At 37.0% G+C, this 20,877-nt stretch overlaps 1 long non-coding RNA gene across 1 annotated transcript in view; it reads right to left on the bottom strand.

Moving 5' to 3' along the window:
• The window catches only part of LOC125610580, a 57,731-nt gene extending 37,729 nt beyond the window's left edge, over positions 1-20,002 (bottom strand). Inside the window, exons 1-3 of the long non-coding RNA XR_007340583.1 lie at positions 19,867-20,002; positions 18,620-18,765; positions 12,280-12,345 (exon numbers count right to left, since the gene is read on the bottom strand). This is a non-coding gene — a long non-coding RNA (uncharacterized LOC125610580). The remainder of the gene's footprint in view (positions 1-12,279; positions 12,346-18,619; positions 18,766-19,866) is intronic.
• Between the last annotated feature and the right edge of the window lie 875 nt (positions 20,003-20,877).

Genomic DNA, 20,877 nt, shown 5'->3' with positions numbered 1-20,877 from the left:
CATTTTCAGTCCTGCATATTTCTCTGATTATTTTGTAATTTTAAAGAGATGTTTCAGATTTGAAATAGATGTTTGAGTGATTTAGGTCAAGATGATTTTTCTAAATTATGTAGCCTGACATGTCACCAGAAACAGCAACATTGGAATTTTTCTTTTACCCTTAACTTAATGAATTTGGGGGACATAAATCACCTATCCAGTTGATACCTTTTTATTAAGTGACTGCTTTACAATAGATTCTGTTCCTTTCACAGGAGGTATACCAGTGAGCAAGATGGAAACAATTCCTCTGACCTCAAGAAGCTTGTTCTGTTACAGTGGGAGACAGATAACAAATGCACACACCAATAAGCACACATACAAGCCAGCTTAGCCTGCTAGAACAAAATACCATAGACTAGGTGGCTAAAGTAACTGCAATTTATTTTCTCACAGTTCTGAAGGCTGGACACCTGACATCAAGGTGCCAGCAGGGTCAGTATCAGATAATGACCCTCTTCCTGACTTGTACCCTTTTTGCTATGTACTCATGATAGAGAGGTCTTTCTTCCTCTTAAAAGGTCATCCTATGACCTCTTGTGATCTTAGTCACCTTTTAAAGACCCTAACTGCAGATAGTCACATTGAAAATAAGGACTTCAACAAATGAAAGGGGAGTGGAAGATAATTCAGTCCATAAAAGCAAATTTCAAACTAATAAGTGAATGAAGAGGATAAAGTCAAATGGCAGAAAAATGCTTAGGAATTGCAATAGCTCAGGTCAGGATGACATCTCTGAAGAAGTGACATTTGACATCTAAGGGAAAAGAGAGAAAAAAGTACCCAGAAAAGATGTACATTTGATACATAAAACAGAGAGAGAAAGAAAGCCAACATGGCTGAGACCTAGTGAACCCATCAGTAGACCATGAAATACATAAATAGAGGTTCATCATGTGGGCTTTGGGGAGAAGTTAGGATTTGATTCTTACAAGGGAAAAACAATCGGAAGAGTCAGGAAAATAACAATGTCTCATTTAAGTATTAGATGGGATCTCTCTGGCTGCTAGAAGGAGATATATCTAGGGAGATTAGAGAGGAGACAGATAAACCATGTGCTAGGTGTGGGCTGACAGTAGGTTGGATAGAGTTTATAGAGATAGAATTGGTGAAAGGTATTTGGATTTGGGATGCATTAAAGGGGCAGGGCTAACAGGATATTGATAAGTAGGATATAGTTTTAAGAAAGATACCAAAATCTAGGTGAATGTTTAGGGGCCTCCAAACCTAGATGACCAGAAGTAATATTAGCTGGGTGGGACAATTCTGATAAAAGTAATTTTGGGTATAAAAATCAAAAATTTAGTTCTAAGCAATTAGGCTTGAGATGATTTTCAGAAATGCAAGCACGAGGGTTGGTTTAAAAGTTTGATTTAGGAAACAACTTCAAGGAAAGGTGAGGTCAGAGATATAAATTCAAGAGTATAGCTGGCTGGGTTCTCCTGAAGCAGATTCTGAGATTCAACATGCACAAGGTTGTCATGGAGCACTTTAGCTCAACTCCAGTGAAAGGGCACAGAAAGACAGATTGGGAAGACCAAGAAGTTGAACTACAATTCAAGATCAACAGAGGACTTCTGAAAATGAAATGGGCCTCCAGAACTCGAAGGAGAAAGAGCCCATGTACCGTCCAGATACACCATGGAAGATGTATGGCCTTAGGCGAGGTGGCTCTCTTCTGGCAAGGCCATTGTGAAGTTGACTGAAAACCCACAGCTATTTGGGAGAATAGCTGCCATAATAAGCCCCTCACTCCTAAAGAGAGTTCTGAACAATTCATCATAATGTTCCACCCCATCCCCACCCAGAGAGCTATCCCTTTAACTGGTATTTTGAGACAGGCTACTGAATGAGAGGATCTTGAGAAAATGGGAATAGAAAAGCAAAAAGAGCTAAGGACAAAAGTCCCAGACAAAATTCTACCACTGTGGGGCATGCAGGAACAACTTCTTTAGTTCAGGCCTGCCCTCTTATAATTAAAGATAGAATAAAAGCAAACACTGGTTCCTGGGAGGTCTTGGGATTTTTCTAAATTCACGGCAAACAAAAGTCATTATATCATCAGCTTATTTCCCTGAGCACAGACAGCCTAAAAAGAAAAAAGATACCTTCTTGATCTTCTTGGCATATGTGATTTGAAGAAATTAAAATATCAAAAATTGGCTTATGTGTGGTTTTTTTGTACAGTGAAATTGGGGATTACCCCCAAACCATGGGGGGTTAGGGAAAAGTACTCTGCCCAAAGCAATGTGCGTCACTATGCAACAATGCTCATTCTACATCAGCAACACCCATGATTTTGCTTTTCTTTACATAGAGAAGATTTTGTCTGCAACTAGACTAACCCGTCTCAGATCATGCAGCCACTCCTGAAAGGAGTGTTACTGATTCTCTCTCTCTCTCTCTCTCTCTCTCTCTCTCTCTCTCTCTCTCTCTTTCTNTCTCTCTCTCTCTCTCTTTCTCCCTCCCTCCCTCCCTCCCTCTTTTTCTCTTCCTTCCATTTCAGTTATCTCTCTTTGTATACCTACATCTCATTTTCATCCCTCTCTGAGTTTGCTAGCCTTCAGGCCCAACAACATCTGGACTTCTTGCCCCAGTAATGTGTCATGCCAATCAAAATAAACCAAACCCAGAATTATGTGAAACCCTTAATGCCACCATTACACCCTCCCCTTTGGAGATCAGATAGTCTATGATAGGCCTCCTACAGGGTTTCAAACCACAATCCCGGGGGCTGGATCTCCTGGGCCCTCCATGTCCACAATTAATAGAGTGCTGCAGTGGTTACAGCCATGGCTTTGGTACTCAGTAATAGACACAGGAGGGCAGATCATTTGTTGGGGGTTTTAGTGTTATTCCACAAGTTTTAAAAGGAGTACTTCAGAAAAACCAATGTCAAAAACAGACCACGAGGAGAATTCCATCCATATTTGTGGATTTCTATAGTAGCATACATGAACTGGAAGACACTTTGAACATGGAATTTAATATACATAGTTAAAATTCTAAAATGATAGGATTTAGACTATTTAAACTTAAAATGATGTCATATTCATTTATATTCTCTTTAAATTATAAGCAAAACTCCTGGACTTTTTTGGAGCATGCTAGATTTCAAGAAATATGTTTTCATGCTAGTTTTCCTCATTATCCTTTGTTATACAAGTCCCATTCCTGACTTTCTAATTTATGATAATGCTGTACCATGGAATTCAGAATTTTGGTTGAAAACACAGGTATTGCTGTACACTTTTTATCTCTTACTGACACAGTCTTGATTCTTTCACTTTTACCTAGGTAGCTAGGTTCCAAAAATGTCCTCAGATGACCCCACCCATTCCTTCCCTATTCATGCACCCCTCCCTTGAATCCAGACTGGCTTCTGACCAGAAGAAAGCAAAGCAAACAATATTTCAGGGATTCTAAGTGCAGGTATTAAGAATATGTGGCAGTTTTCCCCTCTTCTATGAGCTTTTAGGGATCATCAGCAGTCAGGAAAGAAGTTCAGTTCCCCTGCTGAAAAAGAACCCTAGGAGCGTTCATGGAGAAGAAAGGCCTTGAGATGAAGTGGAGCCCAAAGAGAGGAAGGCCCTGCTGTCTCTGCATGCAGGCTGAATCTCCAAGTGGCAGTTCTCTCCATCTGACTGCAACCTCGTGAGAACTTCAAGCAGGGCTAGCATAGCTGCTTAGTCGAGCCCCAGTCAGCACAGAGGACCGGGGGAGAATAAATCTGTGCAGTTTTCATGGATAGCAATTTTGCACTCTTTTTGAATTTTTAGATAAATATAACTGGAAGCCTAACAAAAATCCTGGGAAATTACCTTAAAGATGCATGCTCCAAAGACCTATGAGATATTTATTTCACCAATACATATGGAAACCATTCCAGGTCCTGTGACATGGCCATTAATTTTAAAATGTGATCTCAGGGAGAACACATCCTAATGAGAAGAAACAGAGTACAAATACAGAAAGACAATATTGGAAAACGTAAATCAGAAAAGAGTCAGAGGAATCAGGATAAATGCACTCCTGTAAAACAGAAAATGTGATAGCCATCAGCAGGGCAGAGCTTTTCAATGAATGGGCTTTGAAGTCAGGATAAGATGCTTTTGCTTTTAAGTGCTGTGTGCAGTCACTGGAGAATTGTAAGTAAAAGAGGGATATGATTACTTTTTGAAACAATCTCCCAGAAGCCATGTGGGCAATGGATTATGAGAGAGAGTAAGCTGGGATAGTGGTCAGGAGGCTATCCCAGGAACTCCAGGTGACAAATGATAGTGACTTGGACTAGGATGGAGAGAAAGGGACAATCGCAGGAATTTAGAAGTTACCAAGAAATAACTAAGCTGCACAACATGGCAAAATGCCCAGAAATATAGTGGAAATAAGAATAGAAATTTAGAAATGTGGACACAGTGATGAGGATGAGGGTGAGGTGAGAGAGAACAAAGACAAGCGAATGAGCAGTGATGGCTACAAATACCAGGCATTGCCCAAAACTGAGGCAGCAGCCTGGAGAAAGGACACTGATTTTCATCATGAGAAGGCCATGGCTGACCTTTAGGAAAAGAGTTTCAATAGAATTGTGAGAAAAGACTTGAGAATTTGAAAGGGCTAAGAATAATCCAGAAGTGTCTACACAGAGCCAACAAGGTTAGAATATGCTCCCACGGGGGTTCTCAGTTGATAGAAAGAAAGAAAAGAGTGGATGGTTAACTCGAGGGCCAAGCACGCAGTCTATTCCTGCTGATGCTGTGGCTCTTGCTTTGTTCCTTCCACAGTGGTGTTACTTTTACGTTTAAGGATGTGGTAGAGGAGCATATTAGCAAAAATCAGAGAAAAACAGAGATTAAAAAACCTAGCAATGCCCTGGGGAAGAGGGTTAAGGAACCGGGAAAGAGTAAATGAGGAAGGCAGAGAAGATTCCTGAGTGTTCAAAAAGAAAATGAAACGAAAAAAACATCATAACCAAAGAGATAAAATTCAAAGTCCAGGAAATAGGTGGAGAATCAAAGAGGGAAAGTGAACTTGATCTCTTCCAGGCTGGGTGTGTGGGGTGGAGGGGATACAACTAAAAAGCAGGAGCTATTTGAAAGGTTTACTTGATTCTGGTAAGAGAATCTACCAGAGCTCTTCAGCAAAGCCTCATGGTGGATCTGTAATCAATTACAGTCCAGAAAGTCCAGAAAGCTGTCAGGGTGGAAAAAAAATCTATATAAAAAGGAGATTTAATAAGGTGTAGGAAAGAAAGAAAAAAATGAAGGGAGAGAAAAATTTTGAATAAATAAATAATCTTCCTGGATATCATTACATTGCATTGCATGTATTTGAATCAGACTCAGAACCTTAACATGCTGGCCTCAACATTCTGAGTCAAACTACTAATCCTCAAATATTTTGCCTTAGACTGTCACCAAAAATCCCTTGTTGGAGAGTATGGCTTCTTTCCTATCACCAATATAGCTAGCCAGTTTTTCGGGTTGGAATATGGAAAAGGAACTCTTTTTTGTTTGAAGGCTCAAGAACTCCCAGAGGTGGTCCACGTGGGGTGACCTCAGCACACAGGCACTCTGCTTTGGGACCTGGCTCCTGCAGAGGCAAGTACAGTGAGTGCCTCCAGATTGCTCCAAATGCATACTCTCTACAATTAACACTCAGAAGTACATGCCATTTTATTCATGCACTTCCCAAATTCCCAAAGCACATGAATAAAGATGATTTGTTGGATTACATGAGATCAAGTTCACCAGATTACATTTAGCTCCCGGACAATCCGCAAGTTTTGTAAGACTGAAATGATTGACTCTGTGAGAGTAAGGAAGCCCCATTGGCAGGGTAGAGGAGAATTTTAGTAAGACTGAAGAACCTCTGGATTTTATGGTCAACAGAGTATAATAAAAGGATATGCTACTATCATGCATTCTAAAAATCTTTTTCCACAAAAATGTCTAATATATAAATCATAAAATTATATCTGACACATACAAAAATGTGAGTCATTTCTGGGAGAAAAATGTATTTTCCATGAATTTTCCTCATTTTTTTCTCCCCTGCTTAGGAGCTAAAAATGTCCATAGTGAGCCCTTCTTATCATCGAGGAAGACTATTATAATAAACTCATACCTACTAAGATATTAAGGTGTTTCCCATCCTGTAAGTATCTATATTTTTTTTGAAAAGCTGAAGAGAGAAAAATTCTCTAATCTAAATATCCATTATCCTTGAACATGGAAAAATAGTTTGGTCTTTTCTTAGGCCCTCTAAATTATAACTTGCAGTACACTTGAGTCTTCTATAGAAGCTGATCCTGTTGAGGATCCACTTCTTCTTCCAAATCTGAGATTTTACAATGTCCTTGGCATATTAAATAGGCAAATATTCAATGGATATATTTACAAAAGTGAACTGATGGCTGTGGTTGACATTATTGTGGCAAAGAAAATGACTACTCAAGTCAACTACTGAGAGGTTGAAAGAGGCTCTAATGTCATAATCTAGATTTTGAGGGCCAGAAACAGAGGCCAATGTTAATGACTACATTCAGGGAATTCTTGTCTCAAAACTGTGATTCTATTTTATAATGCTTGATTTACTTTAAAGAAACAGCCTGTTTTTCTTAAAATTAATTGGGAATAATTATGCTAAAGGTAGGATAAAAAGCATCTCATCTATTTAGTATTTACTTCATTCTAGTACTATGATGGATAAAGCTTTATTCTTGTCACTAGTGATATTTGCCAGCTTTTATTCCTTCTTATAATTAGTTTCAAGCCTAGGTTTGTTGTTTTTAATTAAAAATTAATCACACTATGAGTTTGCATCTCTTTTTGAATGATAATAGTTTCTGTTCACTGTAAGGATGATTTTGATTCTGTTTTCTTTCAAAGGAACGTTAAAATATATGCATCTCCATTTCTCAGTCATAAGCTCAAACTCTGTCCTCTGAATCAGGGCTGTGTTTTTGTTTGTCTGTCTTTTGTAGTACAGAGTAAAAGCCTTTGTATGAGTGATAGAATTTAAATTCTAGGCTAAACATGGTATAAAATGCAAAAGAAATCCCTGTTCTTTATTTATTTATAAAATGACACATGCATACAATTACATGGTAATGCAGAAAGGAAGGATGAGAATCTTCAAACATCACCCTTAGAAATGTGTAATGAACTGCTTCTACAACCATGTCCTATGGCGCTTGGTCCTAGATCTCTGTCTTTTCCTCTCCTTTCCTCCCTCCATCCCTCCCTCCCCCTCCCTCCCACCCTCTCTCTCTTTCTCTCTCTCTCTCTCTATCTCTCTCTCTCTTTCTGGACCAAACCAGGCACTCTAGGCAAGTGCCCTACTTCTGATCTACTTCCCTAGCCCCTGAATGTAGGCTATTCTTCTGTCAGGAAGGACTTAAGCCAGCATTCGGTCCAAGGTTTTCCTAGTTGCCAGGCAACAAAGGGCGCCCACTGGCAAAGCCAAGGCCAGCAATCAGGTCTGCCTCTCAGCTGAGCTTCATGTTCTTTCTAGCACTGGTTATTATCTCCCTTTTATGGGTTTTCAGAACTCCAGTTGCTGACAGAGCAGATTTTTGTCTAAATCCTACATCAGAATTATGTATTATTTAAAATTATTGTTTATTCTGTCTTTTACCTTCTCCAGGCAAAATAAACCTTACTGCAATTGTTATCAGGTTTGTATTGGATCGCCTCCAAAGTCCCCAAGTCTGCTTTTGTTCTTTTTTTTTTTTTTTTTTACATAAAGCCTATCATGAGATTAGTGTGTACCAAATCAAAGATTATGTTTTCAAGGAATATTTTAAGGGTCTTAGAAAAATAAAGAAAGTGACTAAATTTAAAATAGTAGAGTAAACTATATCCAAAAGCATGTCCCCTAAAAGGTCACATAATTGATGATGTTGTTGTTTTCTTAAAATCCAGACAGATTAGATGAAATTCTAAACTTTGAAGGCATACACACCCTTTCCAATTCTGGCATCTTAAATTAAAAATCCAAAACATTTCAATTCTTGAAAAGAGAAACAAGTAATATTTTATTTTCTGAAGAACATTTTGGCAAAAATATTTTGCTGGAAATTTTCTTCCAGCTGGTGGATCTGGAGTCTGTATTTTAGCGCGTTGAAATCAGAGCCACTAAACTTGAACCCCTGTCTGCACACCTCCCTCACAGGCAGGGAACCTGGCTCTATCAGAGCTGACAGCATCAGGTAGCCTTCTGTCAGCTAAGGTGATCAGTATCCTAGTTCAAAATGCAAGCAAGTCCTCCTTCCAGAAAATATAGAGTTTAAGTCAGACTGGGGTGGTAGCTGAGCTGAAAGAGGATACAGGTCCAGAGTTAACTCAGGTCCAGTTAACCCAGGCCACTATGATCATTTGAAGCAGAATTTATTAAAGTAATCAACAGAATGAAGAAAAATGGCTTTACTGAGCAGTAAGGAACCATGAGACTTTCCAGTGCCCCCCTGTACAGTCTACCATGTGCTCTGCTGGATAGATACTCATATATGTAACCATGCTCGGGTATATGAATTTTATCATGTCTCCTCATATTTGCAGAATAATAATTTGTTGAACTAGTCCAGGCACATCTCTTTTCTTATAATCAAAAGAACACTAACGGAAACAAAACATCAGCCTGTCTATCCCTTATATTAAAATAGGAGAAAATATGGATCGCTTTAGACCATCCTGATCACATAAATAAAATATTGGTTCAAAATTGAGAGACTAGAGCAACTCCATTACCCTACAAGTGTTGCTATGAGAAAGTTTACAAATAGGAAATATTTCCCATCAAAAAAAAGCATATAAGAAATATGGCCTCTGAGTCAAAGCATAGTTAAAACTAGAAAAGATACATTTCAAACTTCTATACACATTATTTCTATATTTGAATATGCAAAACACAAGAAATTTTCCCTTGTTTTTCACACATTGGGGTCTCAGTATCTATGAAATCCATCTGTTTTTCATTTACTTACACTTAACTCATCGAAATGCTGTTTGGTAAAAATTACTTGTTGTCCAAAACCTTTGAGTTTTCTTTATGAGCATATTTAGCCTTTCTTAGAAACAGGTTCATTGGCCAAGAGCAAGTGAACTCATATAACAAAACATTCAAATTTGGATGGAAACAGAAAATAAAAGATCAGGATAGTTTCTTTGGGAAAAAAGGCATTGCACATAACTTTCAGACACTAATCTTGATAAATTGTACTGGATGAATCTTTTTATGTTTCCTCAGTCTCTCTGGAGAGAAGATCATTTGGTTAAAGATGAAAGAGTTTATCAAATTATTTGAAATAAAGCTTTGTTTATCAAAATTGCAAAGAAAAATAAAAGCCCATGTTCTTCAATTAGAATAACTTGTATATTTTGTCCAACAAGCTTCTTGGTAAAAACACATGCTAATGAAATAACATGCTTCACACAGACTTTGCTTGCCCCTAGTCCCAGTAAGCACTTGGAGAAATTACCTGGTAGTGTAAAAAAGAAATTTAAATAGTTCTGTCAATACATTCATTTAATACAATTTTACTGAGCACCTACTATGCATCATTCTATACAGAAACATCAACAGGCAAAACATACAAAACTCCTTGCCCTCAGGGAAGACAGAAAATCAACATAATAAACAAGTAAATTCTACAGTAGGTTAAAAGGTGCTAAACGTTGAAAATAAAAATGAGAGCACAGTAAGGGAAGTTGGAAGTGCTAGCAGATGGAGATGTAATCTTAAATGCAGGTCTCATGTTGTGTTGGTCTCATAAAGAGAAATAAAGACAGGATAAAAGGGAATAAGCATATAGATACCTGGAGAATGGTTTTCAAGAAAAAAGGAACAGGCAATGCTAAGGCATTGAGTCAAGAATGGGTCTAATATGTTCAAAAACCACATGGATAGAGTAGAAAAATTGAAAATATTAGTATATGAGCTAAAGGAGAGAGATTCATAGGTTAGAACTTTTCAAACTTTAAAGAACCTTGTGAGTCACCTGGGGATTATTTTGAAATGCAGATTCAGCTTCAGCAGGTCTGGGAGGAGCCTTGAGATTCTGCTTTTCAGATGCTGCTGAGGCTGCCAACCACAGACCAGTATTTTCACTGAAGGCTTGTAGATAGTTGTTGTTGTTGTTTTTATTTGTCTTTTTGTTTGTTTGTTTGTTTTTAAAGACATGAGCCTTTACTGTGGGAAGAATGGGGAGACACTGAAGAGTGAGAGGAATAACATGAACTGATCTAGTATAATAAATAAAACTTTGTTTGCAGATTCCTTTTGTACCCCAAAAGTACAGTTGGAAAGTTGCAGTTGGGAAGAGAGGTATGCTTGGTTGGAACACAGTCATTCTGTGTTCAACATGCCTGGACTAATATGTACTATATAGATTCAATACTTAACACCGGTTGGCTCTATGAAAGCTTATTTATAACCTTTATTTCCATTGTAGAGCACATGACTTAATCTTTAAGTCAACAAACTCCAATCCCCCCACGGAAAGAAACATGAGAAAATAGAAAAAAAAATATTTAAAAAAACTGTGTACCATATAGCTAAATGGAGTAAAATAAGAATAAATGTAGGCAATGGATTGTGAATCCCACTGATGCAATGGAATGTGTTAGCATACAAACCAGATCCTTTGCAGTACTCGGTTGCTTTGAAGAAACAAATCACTCAGAAGCCAGCTTGAAGGCAGCTGAAGACCCTGCTGTATTCAGCTACCTATTCCCTCCTCAGGTTTATTTCTTTCTGCTCAATCCACCAGCATATCATACAGACTGTCATGTAAACCTCTGATCTCTCCTGGATAATCTGATGTACACATATAAAAGACTGATTTCTTTTTTCAGAACTAGGTACGTGTCATATAATGAACTCTTACATTTGATAACAGTACTCCTTCCTTCCTATCCCCATCCACCCCAGAGAGGGATATACTTAGATTGTTGAGGTATCACATATCAAAAGTCCCAACAAATTTAACCATTAAATCCCTTTTCAAGGAGTAAGGAACTATGTATGCAGAGGACAGAGAATGAAAGGGAAGGGGGTTAAAATGGAGAAAATTATACTATATGCATTTATGTGTCAGAATGAACCCCACTATTATGTATAACTACAATGCACTAAAAATGAAAAGTAAAAATAATATATTTTTATAATTAAAAAAAAAATGTCCCAGCGGCTCAGGAGGCAGGAGGACCTTGAGTTCAAAGCCAGCTTCAGCAAAAGCGAGGCGCTAAGCAACTCAGTGAGACCCTGTTTCTAAATAAAATACAAAATAGGGCTGGGGATGTGGCTCAGTGGTTGAGTGCCCCTTAGTTCAATCCCTAGTACAGAAGAAGAAGAAGAAGAAGAAGAAGAGGAAGAGGAGGAGGAGGAGGAGGAGGAGGAGGAGGAAGAGGAGGAGGAGGAAGAGGAATAATTATTGATGTATGCATCAGAATAAAATGTATGCTAACAACCCCAAAATCTCAGCAGTTTAGAACAATAAATTAATTCTTATACATGTTACATACTAATTAGCGTGGATCTTTGTTCTACACAAAGATTCACTCTGGGGCCTATGTTAACAGAGGCTCCCTTTTGATACATGCTTCTGTGATTGCAGAAGCCAGGAAAATTAAACGTGAAAACACACTCAATGATTTTGCCCAGACTTATCAATTGTCACTTCCATTCACATTTCATTGGTCAAAGCAAGTCACATGGCCAACTTAGTGCAGAATATGAATGTTTACATACAAAGGAACACAAAATGTTTTGAACAGGAAATAGCCTTCTATGCTGACAATCCAGTGCATGGGCAGTCTGCAAGAGGATAGATTTTAACATCTAGTAAGAGATGACCAATGGCCTAAGTTGATACAGTACTTGATATCTACTATTAGTTGGTGTCTTTAGTAGCTTGCAATAAATGGAACCCTGTTCCCCATATGTGTTCTGATTTCACTGAGAAATAAGGCAAGGGAGTTGGCAACTGAAACCAAAATGTTACCGTTACTCTGAATGAAGGCTGGAAAGAAGCCATAGCTCATGGGCTTGCTACCTTCCTACCTTCCAGTCAAACTTTGAAACAGCCACCCAAGGTTTGAGTTCATGCTTTATTCCACTTACTGAGGCCTCTGCTTCCCACTAAACCATTAAGAACAGAATGGCCATACTCCCTCCTCAAGTCCTAAGGTATTTTCATTCCAGCTAATTAAGATATGTGAATCAATGACAAATGCCTACCAGAAAAGGAACTCATTCTGCCTCCGGAACATGAAGGCTCCTGGCCAGAAATATTAAGGTCCTTTCCTATGAAAGAAAAAAAAAACAGGAGTTGAAAGAAATGATTCTTTTAGCACCAGGTACTAATTTGAACAATTAAATGTTGGTTTTTGCTTTCTTCTCCACTAAATTATAAACATTTCTTTATTCCCTTTTACCAGGGATTGAATCCAGGAGTGCTTAACCACTGAGCAACATTCCCAGCCCTTGTTTTTGTTTTTTAATTTTGAGACAGGTCTCACTAAGTTTTTTATGGCCTCACTGAGTTGATGAGGCTGACCTTGAACTTGTAACTCTCCTGACTCAAACTTCCAAGTTGCAGGGATTACAGGTTTGTGCCACTCCACTCAACAAAATTATAAACTCTTTATATAAATAGAACCTTGCATTGTTATGTGATTCTATAATTGAGGAAGTCATGAAATATGTTTATTAAATTGTGCATTCTTTTATGATAAACCAAATGAACCAAAACATTCACTTCAAAATCATGAATGATATTGGCCAATTTATACTGTCATATTGTGAGCATATGTAAATATGTAACAATGGATCCCCTCATTACATACAACTCTAATGCACCAATAAAAATATGAAGAAAACATATTCAGATCATGTAATGGTAGCTATCTTTAATCACAGAATTCCATACAGATGTCTCTAACCATTGTCTGTTGAACATACCCCATTCACCTTGTAATTTAGTGGAACTCTGTCTTTAGAAGAGAAATAATGTTTTTTAAAGGAACAGAAGCTTTTTTCACAATATTATAAATATCATTAAAACAATTAGTTCCCAACAGCTCTGGCGGCCTTCTATAACAGAATTGAAAGTATACTAAAAAAAATGAGCAAAGAAAGAATTTATTACTAACTCACTCCAAACATAAGAAGTAAAGAAAACACACAATTTCCAAGTCTATTAACCAGAAAAGAAACAAAAGCATTTTCATCCAAGATATGAGGGATGACAACACAGAATGCAATAAAATAGATTTATGATGAGACACATTAAAATGGCAGCATTTGAATTATCGAACTGAAACCAACAGACTTTAATATTTCACTTTATGAAAAGGAAAGTATTTCAGTACAATGAAACTGGGGTTATATATTCCAAATCTGTGCTGGTGGCTGACCAGGCTGAGAGCTCAAATAAAATGTTCCTTCATTTTGTTTTTCATGGAGAATCTTTTTTAGTCTCATTCTAGTCCACGGCTTATCAATTCACTAATACCTGCCAGAATGACTAAAATTAAAATGACTGAGAATACTATTGATGAGGATATGGAACTGCTGGAACTCTCCTGCACCTCCATGGAATGAAAGTGATGCAGCCGCTGCAGGAAACAGGCAGGCCTCACTTTACTTGCCACACCTTACGTGTCTGTCTACAACCCAGGAATTCCACTCTTGGGTTTTCATCCCAGTGAGATAAATTTTAAAAAGGCCCATAAACACTTGTATGAGAATATGCACAGCAGCATTATTCAAGATAACTGAAAACTGGGAATACAGCGACTAACAGTCCATCAAAGGACGACTGAACTAGCAGGATGTGGTTTAGCTATAGTATTGAAAGAATAGCCACCAATAAACGTGATCTACTGATGCACTCATGAATAAACTGCAAAATATCATGCTAAGTGAAAAAGTCAAACATAAAAGATTACATACCATATAATTTCCTCTGTATGAAATTCTAAAAAAGACAAACCCTAGTGAGGAAGAATTGAACTAAAAGAAGTAATAAAATTTGCTGGATTTTCTATATCTTGATCATGGTCGTGGTCATGTAACTATATACAATTGTAAAGATTCATGAGCCTGTACGCATAAGTTGGAAAATCTTATTGTGTAAAAATTATACCTCAATAAATCTGAGGGGAGACTTCATTAATATAATCAAATATAAAATGATATGATCCCTTCAATAAATATTTTTAAATGACAAAATAATAAAATTAATTGCTAATTTAGAGTATTATATCATACCCAAACTTAAATCATAACAAAAACTTAAATCATGTTAATAAATATGCATACTCATTTAGTAGAAATGACAAAAGCAAGGATAATGAAGAGTCAAGACAAATACTGGTGAAATTCTGGACACTTATATAGAGGTAGAGCTCTTTGATAAAATATGCAAAGCACTAAATAAACATAGCAAAATCCTCAACCAACTTAAAAATTACCCTCTTTGATATTAGAACATGCACATCTCTAAACTCTCAACTTCATCCCCCAAACCACCCATAGGAAATGTACTTAATGGCAATTCCACATTGGCTTAGGAAAAAGTGAGAAATTTTAACTTGTATATTCTGTATTTTGATTTTATTGTATAAATAAAAAATATTTTTAATTAATTATAGGATGAAAATATTTTGAAAACCAGCTGCATAAAATTTTTGATATAATCAGAGTGCCTAAGAATAACAAGGTTTACATAAGTATGTGTGCATAAACACATATTTGTGTGTGTGTATTTTTTTCACATTTATGTTGGGAAGACTATGATCAAAATTTTTTTCCTTGAGGGTTTGTACTGCTAGACTTTATTTTTTTAAAAAAAGATGTTTTTAATTGCTATTTCATTTAATTATTAAATGCCATACCAAAATATCAGCACTATTTTTTAAAATACTTTTTAATACCATTAAATTAGATACAAAAATATACAATTTCATACCAAGGAAGTGACAAGGGGAAAAATGTACTCATAAGTGTCATTTCCATAAAATATTCCAGACCACATATTCAGAGCTCTATAAATTGGTTGGAGAAACCTGCATCGATATCTTGGAATATGCATAAGATTCTCCCCCCACACATACAACTAAAATCACTATTAATCATATTATTAACATCATCTTTTAAATTACCAAAAAGAAAGATAAGCCATAAACATCAATGTATTTTCCCACGTCTCCTATTGTGGCTTCTTTTTTTTTATTTTTCTCCTTTGCCTCCTTACTCTATCTCCTACTTAAACAGATACCCCACATTCTTCTCTGTGCTGTGCAATTTCAGGAATCCAGATTTCACTGACATGGTATTCTGCTGGATTTTCTTTCTTTCCTGAGTCTAATGAAAAGTTGAATATTCGTGAACAATAAGCAACAGAAAGAACCTTCTATTGTCATACTGATTATTTTCCTTTCATTATTATTTTTGAACATGGAGATATAATTTATTAAAAATGCCAAGTCATCATTGTAGCATTCCTCAGTTTATCCAATCCAGTGAAATGTAACAAAACAAGGAGCAAATAACACAGCAAAGGTTTTATGTTCTCAACTCTCCTGTTGGGTCTATATAATCTTCAACTTCAGTTTATCAGTTCTAAATAATATGTTCTTAGGAAGAAATGCTTAATCTCTTGGTCAGTAAATGTTGAAAAATTTATGAAAGAAGCATTTTTCAGAAACATATACACTTTGATTTTCCATTTTGTATTTTTTAACTACCAAGACAAAACTAATTTGCCGTGCCTTGCATTTGTAGTAATACTTCAGAGTTTCCAATAATTGTTCATTTAAACCTCAACTACCTGATAAATAGGAAAGCCATATTGTCATCTCTGTTTAACACATAACTGGAATTAAAAGAGGTTAAGTGGCTGAATCAGAGTCATATGCTGAGGGGGGGGAAAAACAGAGCTTTGCCTAGAGGCTGGGTGTTTTGATCCTTCAGTCCTGAAATCTCTCTGTAACCACCACAATACCTCTTAGCTAAAATACAATGTGCACATGTCAATATGCAAAAGAGATGGAGAGAGGGGCTATATATGCACAGTATACTTAAGACTAGCAGATTCCTTCAAGCACCATTTTGAATGAAGATCCATGAATAAGATTTAAGTGAACTTGGATGCCTTCTGGACATAGAAGAACAAAACATCTGGGTATTGACCCAATAACTAGTAGGATTCTGAGACTGGGCACAATTAATTTCTATAATTTGATTATGACCTATTTATTATTTATATTTATTATCAAAAGTAGTATTTGTATCTCTTGTGTCCAGAAACCTACAGAACATCTTTTTGGTTGGCCCACAAATTAGCATGTCCTAACCAAAAATCATCTTCTTGCAACTACCACCCTGTATTTGCTACTAATTAGTGATACTAATCAGTATTCACTCAGTTGTCCAAACCAGAAAACTCAGCGTCATTCCCAACATACTATCCCCCTTAGTACTACACTCAAAATCCAGTGTAGATTGTATCTGTTAAAACTCTCCTTTTCTCCACTTCCTTTCAAGGGGAAGATGGCCAACATCTCATTGGGGGGTTCTTCTGCCCAGAGGAATTTGAGCCACCTAAATAGCCACTTTAAATCTTAATATTACAAATAATTAAGCCACCCTAAATCTCAAATAATTAACAAATAATAAAACACAAACACTCAGAAATATATTGACAAAAGCAAAGCACCTGATAGATCTAATCCACATGAGTTCTTGAACTAGACAAAGACAAAATGTCTCTGGTGGTTTATTTAAGGGGATACATCAAAGGCAGGGGTAAGATTTCAAGGGTGAAGTCTTGTTTTGTGGTATCTTGCAGTCAGGTTGATTGACATCTTGGCAGATCACGCCCATCTCAGGTGCTGTGTAATATCTTAAGCAGAGCTTGAGGGGGAAGTTCACCTGCATCAGGTGATCAGTCCCTGACAGGGAGTTCGAAATGCCACACCTATTCCCTTAGGAGGCTACTATGCGAAAGTCCACATAAAGCCCATGGACGTCTTGTGACAACTTCCATATTCAGATCCTATCCCTCCTTCGCCAGTCCACTCTTCATATTGTAGCTACAATAATCACATGTAGATTTAAATGTACTTTCTCCAGGAGGGCATTCCTAAGTCTCAATTTCTATACCCTCTTCTATGCACCTGTGGCATCCTCTGTGCTTCCCCTTTCATGGTACTAATCATGCTTGTTTTATGAGCTGCTTACTTATTTGTGTCCCCACTATGACTGTGAGTCATATAGAGGCAAAGACTCTGCTGCTCTTAGTAACTTTTGTATCCTCAGTGATTAGCACAAAACTTTGCAAATGGTAGATGTATATTAAATAAACACTCATTGACTGAATGAGCAAATGTATGAATAACTTTCCAAAAGAGATCACTGATACATAAACAGAACAGGAGACAATAAAACTAGGATCTATCCTACAAGCACCAAAGGTTTATGATATGCAACACAGGATGAACAGACAAATCAGGTGGAGAGAGCAGAATACTACATGGCTCAGTACCATAGATTAATTTGAGAGAGACATACTGCTCTGACATCAAATAGTAGCAGTAAGTCTTATCATTGGAACACAGCCTTATGGATAACTCTGCCACCATTTGGTCTTTAAGTGGCAAGACAGTCATCTATTCTGCTACAGTTCACAAATGACAGCAGTGGAGGATCCAGGAGTGACATCTAGGTGAGATTAAGTCTCAATCCCCTATGAATTCAGTGATACTTCCTTGCCTGCAATTCATTTTCTTATTTACCAGTTATCTTTCTCTCCAAATCTAGAACTGATTTTAACTATACTGTGATCTCTTGAGTAGGCATCCAACTAAATTTTTCAACCCACAGTGTGGTTTTTCTTTATTTAGATAAGCAATGTAAAAATGTTCTGAAAAATGCAAGTCGAGACACTACAGGAAAACACTTTTCATAAGTAACTCTTCAGGCTAACCAATTCTAATTTGTTATTTTTACATAGAGGGCATCCAAAATGAAGGCCTAGACTCAAGAGATTTTTTTGAAAGTGCTTCTATATTTCACAAAAAGAAAAAAAAAGTCTCTGTTCTTCGAACAAAGAAAACAGTGCAATGTAATATATGAAGGGTAAAGTGGAGGGAAGGGAGACCAAGGATAAATGTTATGTCAGATTATGAGCTTCTCCTAGACCTCATTATCTCGTCATTATCTCAGCTTATGCTTAATTTACTAGGGTTGCATTCAATAAAGACAGATGCTTAGACTAACATGATATTTCTTTCTCTAGTTTATGAAGGAAACATCTTGGGATTAAAGTCATTTAGTAAATTGACAGGCTTAAAGGAAAGGTTAAAAGGTTACCCCATGAAAGGACTCCTGGGAACCCTGGCTAATAAAAGTCACGTGTTTCCTTACCCATCTTCTTTTCAATCTGTCTCCTGGAGACTCTGGAGTTGCTCATTCTTTCAAGTGGTTTTAGGTCTTAAAGGATTTTTTTTTTAATCTCACTGAAATTCAAATTGCTAGGTGCGTGTTAAAAGGCCCAAGAAACTGCATTTAATACCCTCCCTAGGGAGAATTATGGAACTCTGAATCCATGATCCAAGACAGAGTAATAATGATGATTGCTGAATGCACAAGAAGAGTTCTTCCTTAGAGGGTCACCAGGTTGGGAGTGAGCAGATTGTTGAATCTTCCTACCTGTGGACACTTTAAAAAAATTTTTTTAAGTCAGCTTAAAGCACTTTTATTGCAATAATAAAATTTGAAGCTCATATGTGGTACACAGTGAGTGTGGGTGGTCGGGGGACAAAGCAACAATTCCTCTCACCAAATTCAGGAAACTGAGATCAGCAGAGAGAACCAAGCATCACAAAACAGGTGATGCTGAAACTGTTTTTTTTTTTTTTTTTTTTGAGAATACTCAAGAATTTGTCATGATGCCAACCTTCATTTGAACTTTCAAGTAAAGTTCCTAACATTTAGGAGGTGACGCTTGTATAGTTATACTATCACAAAAATCCATAAAATCCTTAGAAAAAGCACAGAATGGAAGAGAAAGGAGGCAGTGGGAAGCCAGGTCATGAAAAAGATTTCGTACTTTTTTTTTTCAATTGCATTTGGGGTACAAATGCTACCTTTACCCAAAGTGCAATGAGAAGAAGTATAGAGTAATGAGAACCATGTTATTTGGTGCACACCGAAACCCTAGGCTGCTTCATCTCTAACCATTCCAGAAAAACACACAGAAGGATAGGAGTTTTTAAGAAGCCCATTATCTGGTTGATTGAAAAAGATTCACAGGTAAACTTGAAAGGCCAGATGGCTACTTCTTGGAGTTGCTCTCTCAAAGATTGTATTTAATCGCAATTTTCTGACAGCTAGCAAATAGAGAAAACATTCACTGGTATGTTCTTAAAATTCATCACATCATTAAAATCATTAACGGCAATCTTAAACTGGGACTGATGAGTGTGTCCTTGTCAGTGGTATTGGGAAGCTTCTATTTGGTCTCATTTTTTTCTTCATAACAACAATAATGCCTGGCAGTTAGCTGGTGCTCATTTAATAATTTTTTCAGTGACCAGAATCCCATGAATTCCCCAGTAGATTAATTACACATATAAATCGAGCTTCTCATAATCTTCCTGAAGTTTCTGAAGACTTAAAAAAGACTTGGGCATAATTCCATCTTCTGGATGTATCCCAGTCCTTGAGAACACCACATGTTAACCATTGTGATCTGAACTTAGCAAATTTGAACTTTGGAAGTTGGAAAAATAGTGGACAACCCCCCCAGCTGCCACTTACCGCTTTGTGATCCTGAACAAGTTTTATGAGCTTCAGAGTCTTCATATTTAAAATGGAGATAATAAGACCTGCGTTGCATTATAAATGGAAGGATTAAATAATACAACATTAATATAATATTTGGAAAGTTCTTCACACTTACTGTACACCAGTAACCCTGACCTCCACCACTGCTGCTTGCCTTGACACTGTCTTGTCTCCCTAGTTCCCCACCCTGCCTGCTTCGGCATCTCCACCAGGCCCTTTGCCTCTTTCTTTCCCTGGAATTTCCTCTGAGTCAGTGTATCAGGTCAATGAGCACAGAGAAGAATTTCCTGAGTATTTTCACCCTCTAAAAACATTACTAACTTACCTTTGATGAAAAAATTTACATAATTGGATAGAAACTACAAGCATCTTATCTTTCTATTGCAATCTGTTTTGAAAAGAATAAGAATGAATAGACTCATGTACATATATTCATGTAGAATTCTTCATGAACTAATGCTGTATTACATTTTCTTGTCTTTTGCTTACCAAACAAAAACATGAAATATTTCCTCAATTTTTATAATTAAATGTTATAGTGAAAAGAGAGTTGAGTCATATCTTTTTTTTTCTTTTTTTGCTACTAGTAATTGAAGGGGCACTTGACCACTGAACCACATCCCCAGCCCTATTTTGTATTTTATTTAGAGACAGGGTCTCACTGAGTTGCTTAGTGCCTTGCTTTTGCTGAGGCTGGCTTTGAACTCATGATCCCTCTGCCTCAGCCTCCGAGCAGCTGGGATTACAGGCATGTGCCACCTTGCCTGGCTGAATCATAATCTTTTCTTTTGTTCTTTCTAATCAGTCATGATACAGGAAATATTCAAGAACCAAATATTAGAATACAATTTCCTCATTTAGCTCTTTTTATCTTGTTATAGGAATTATTTTTTTTCTTTAACTAAAGCCAAAGAAAGAGTTACTGGACACTTTAGTTCAGAGTGATCAAACAATGATGCCTTAAAGTGACTTTGCTTTTATGGC

The sequence above is a fragment of the Marmota marmota genome, unplaced genomic scaffold (assembly GCF_001458135.2).
Source record: "Marmota marmota marmota unplaced genomic scaffold, marMar, whole genome shotgun sequence".
Lineage (NCBI taxonomy): Eukaryota > Metazoa > Chordata > Mammalia > Rodentia > Sciuridae > Marmota > Marmota marmota.
This window is presented reverse-complemented; position numbering and strand designations above follow the sequence as displayed.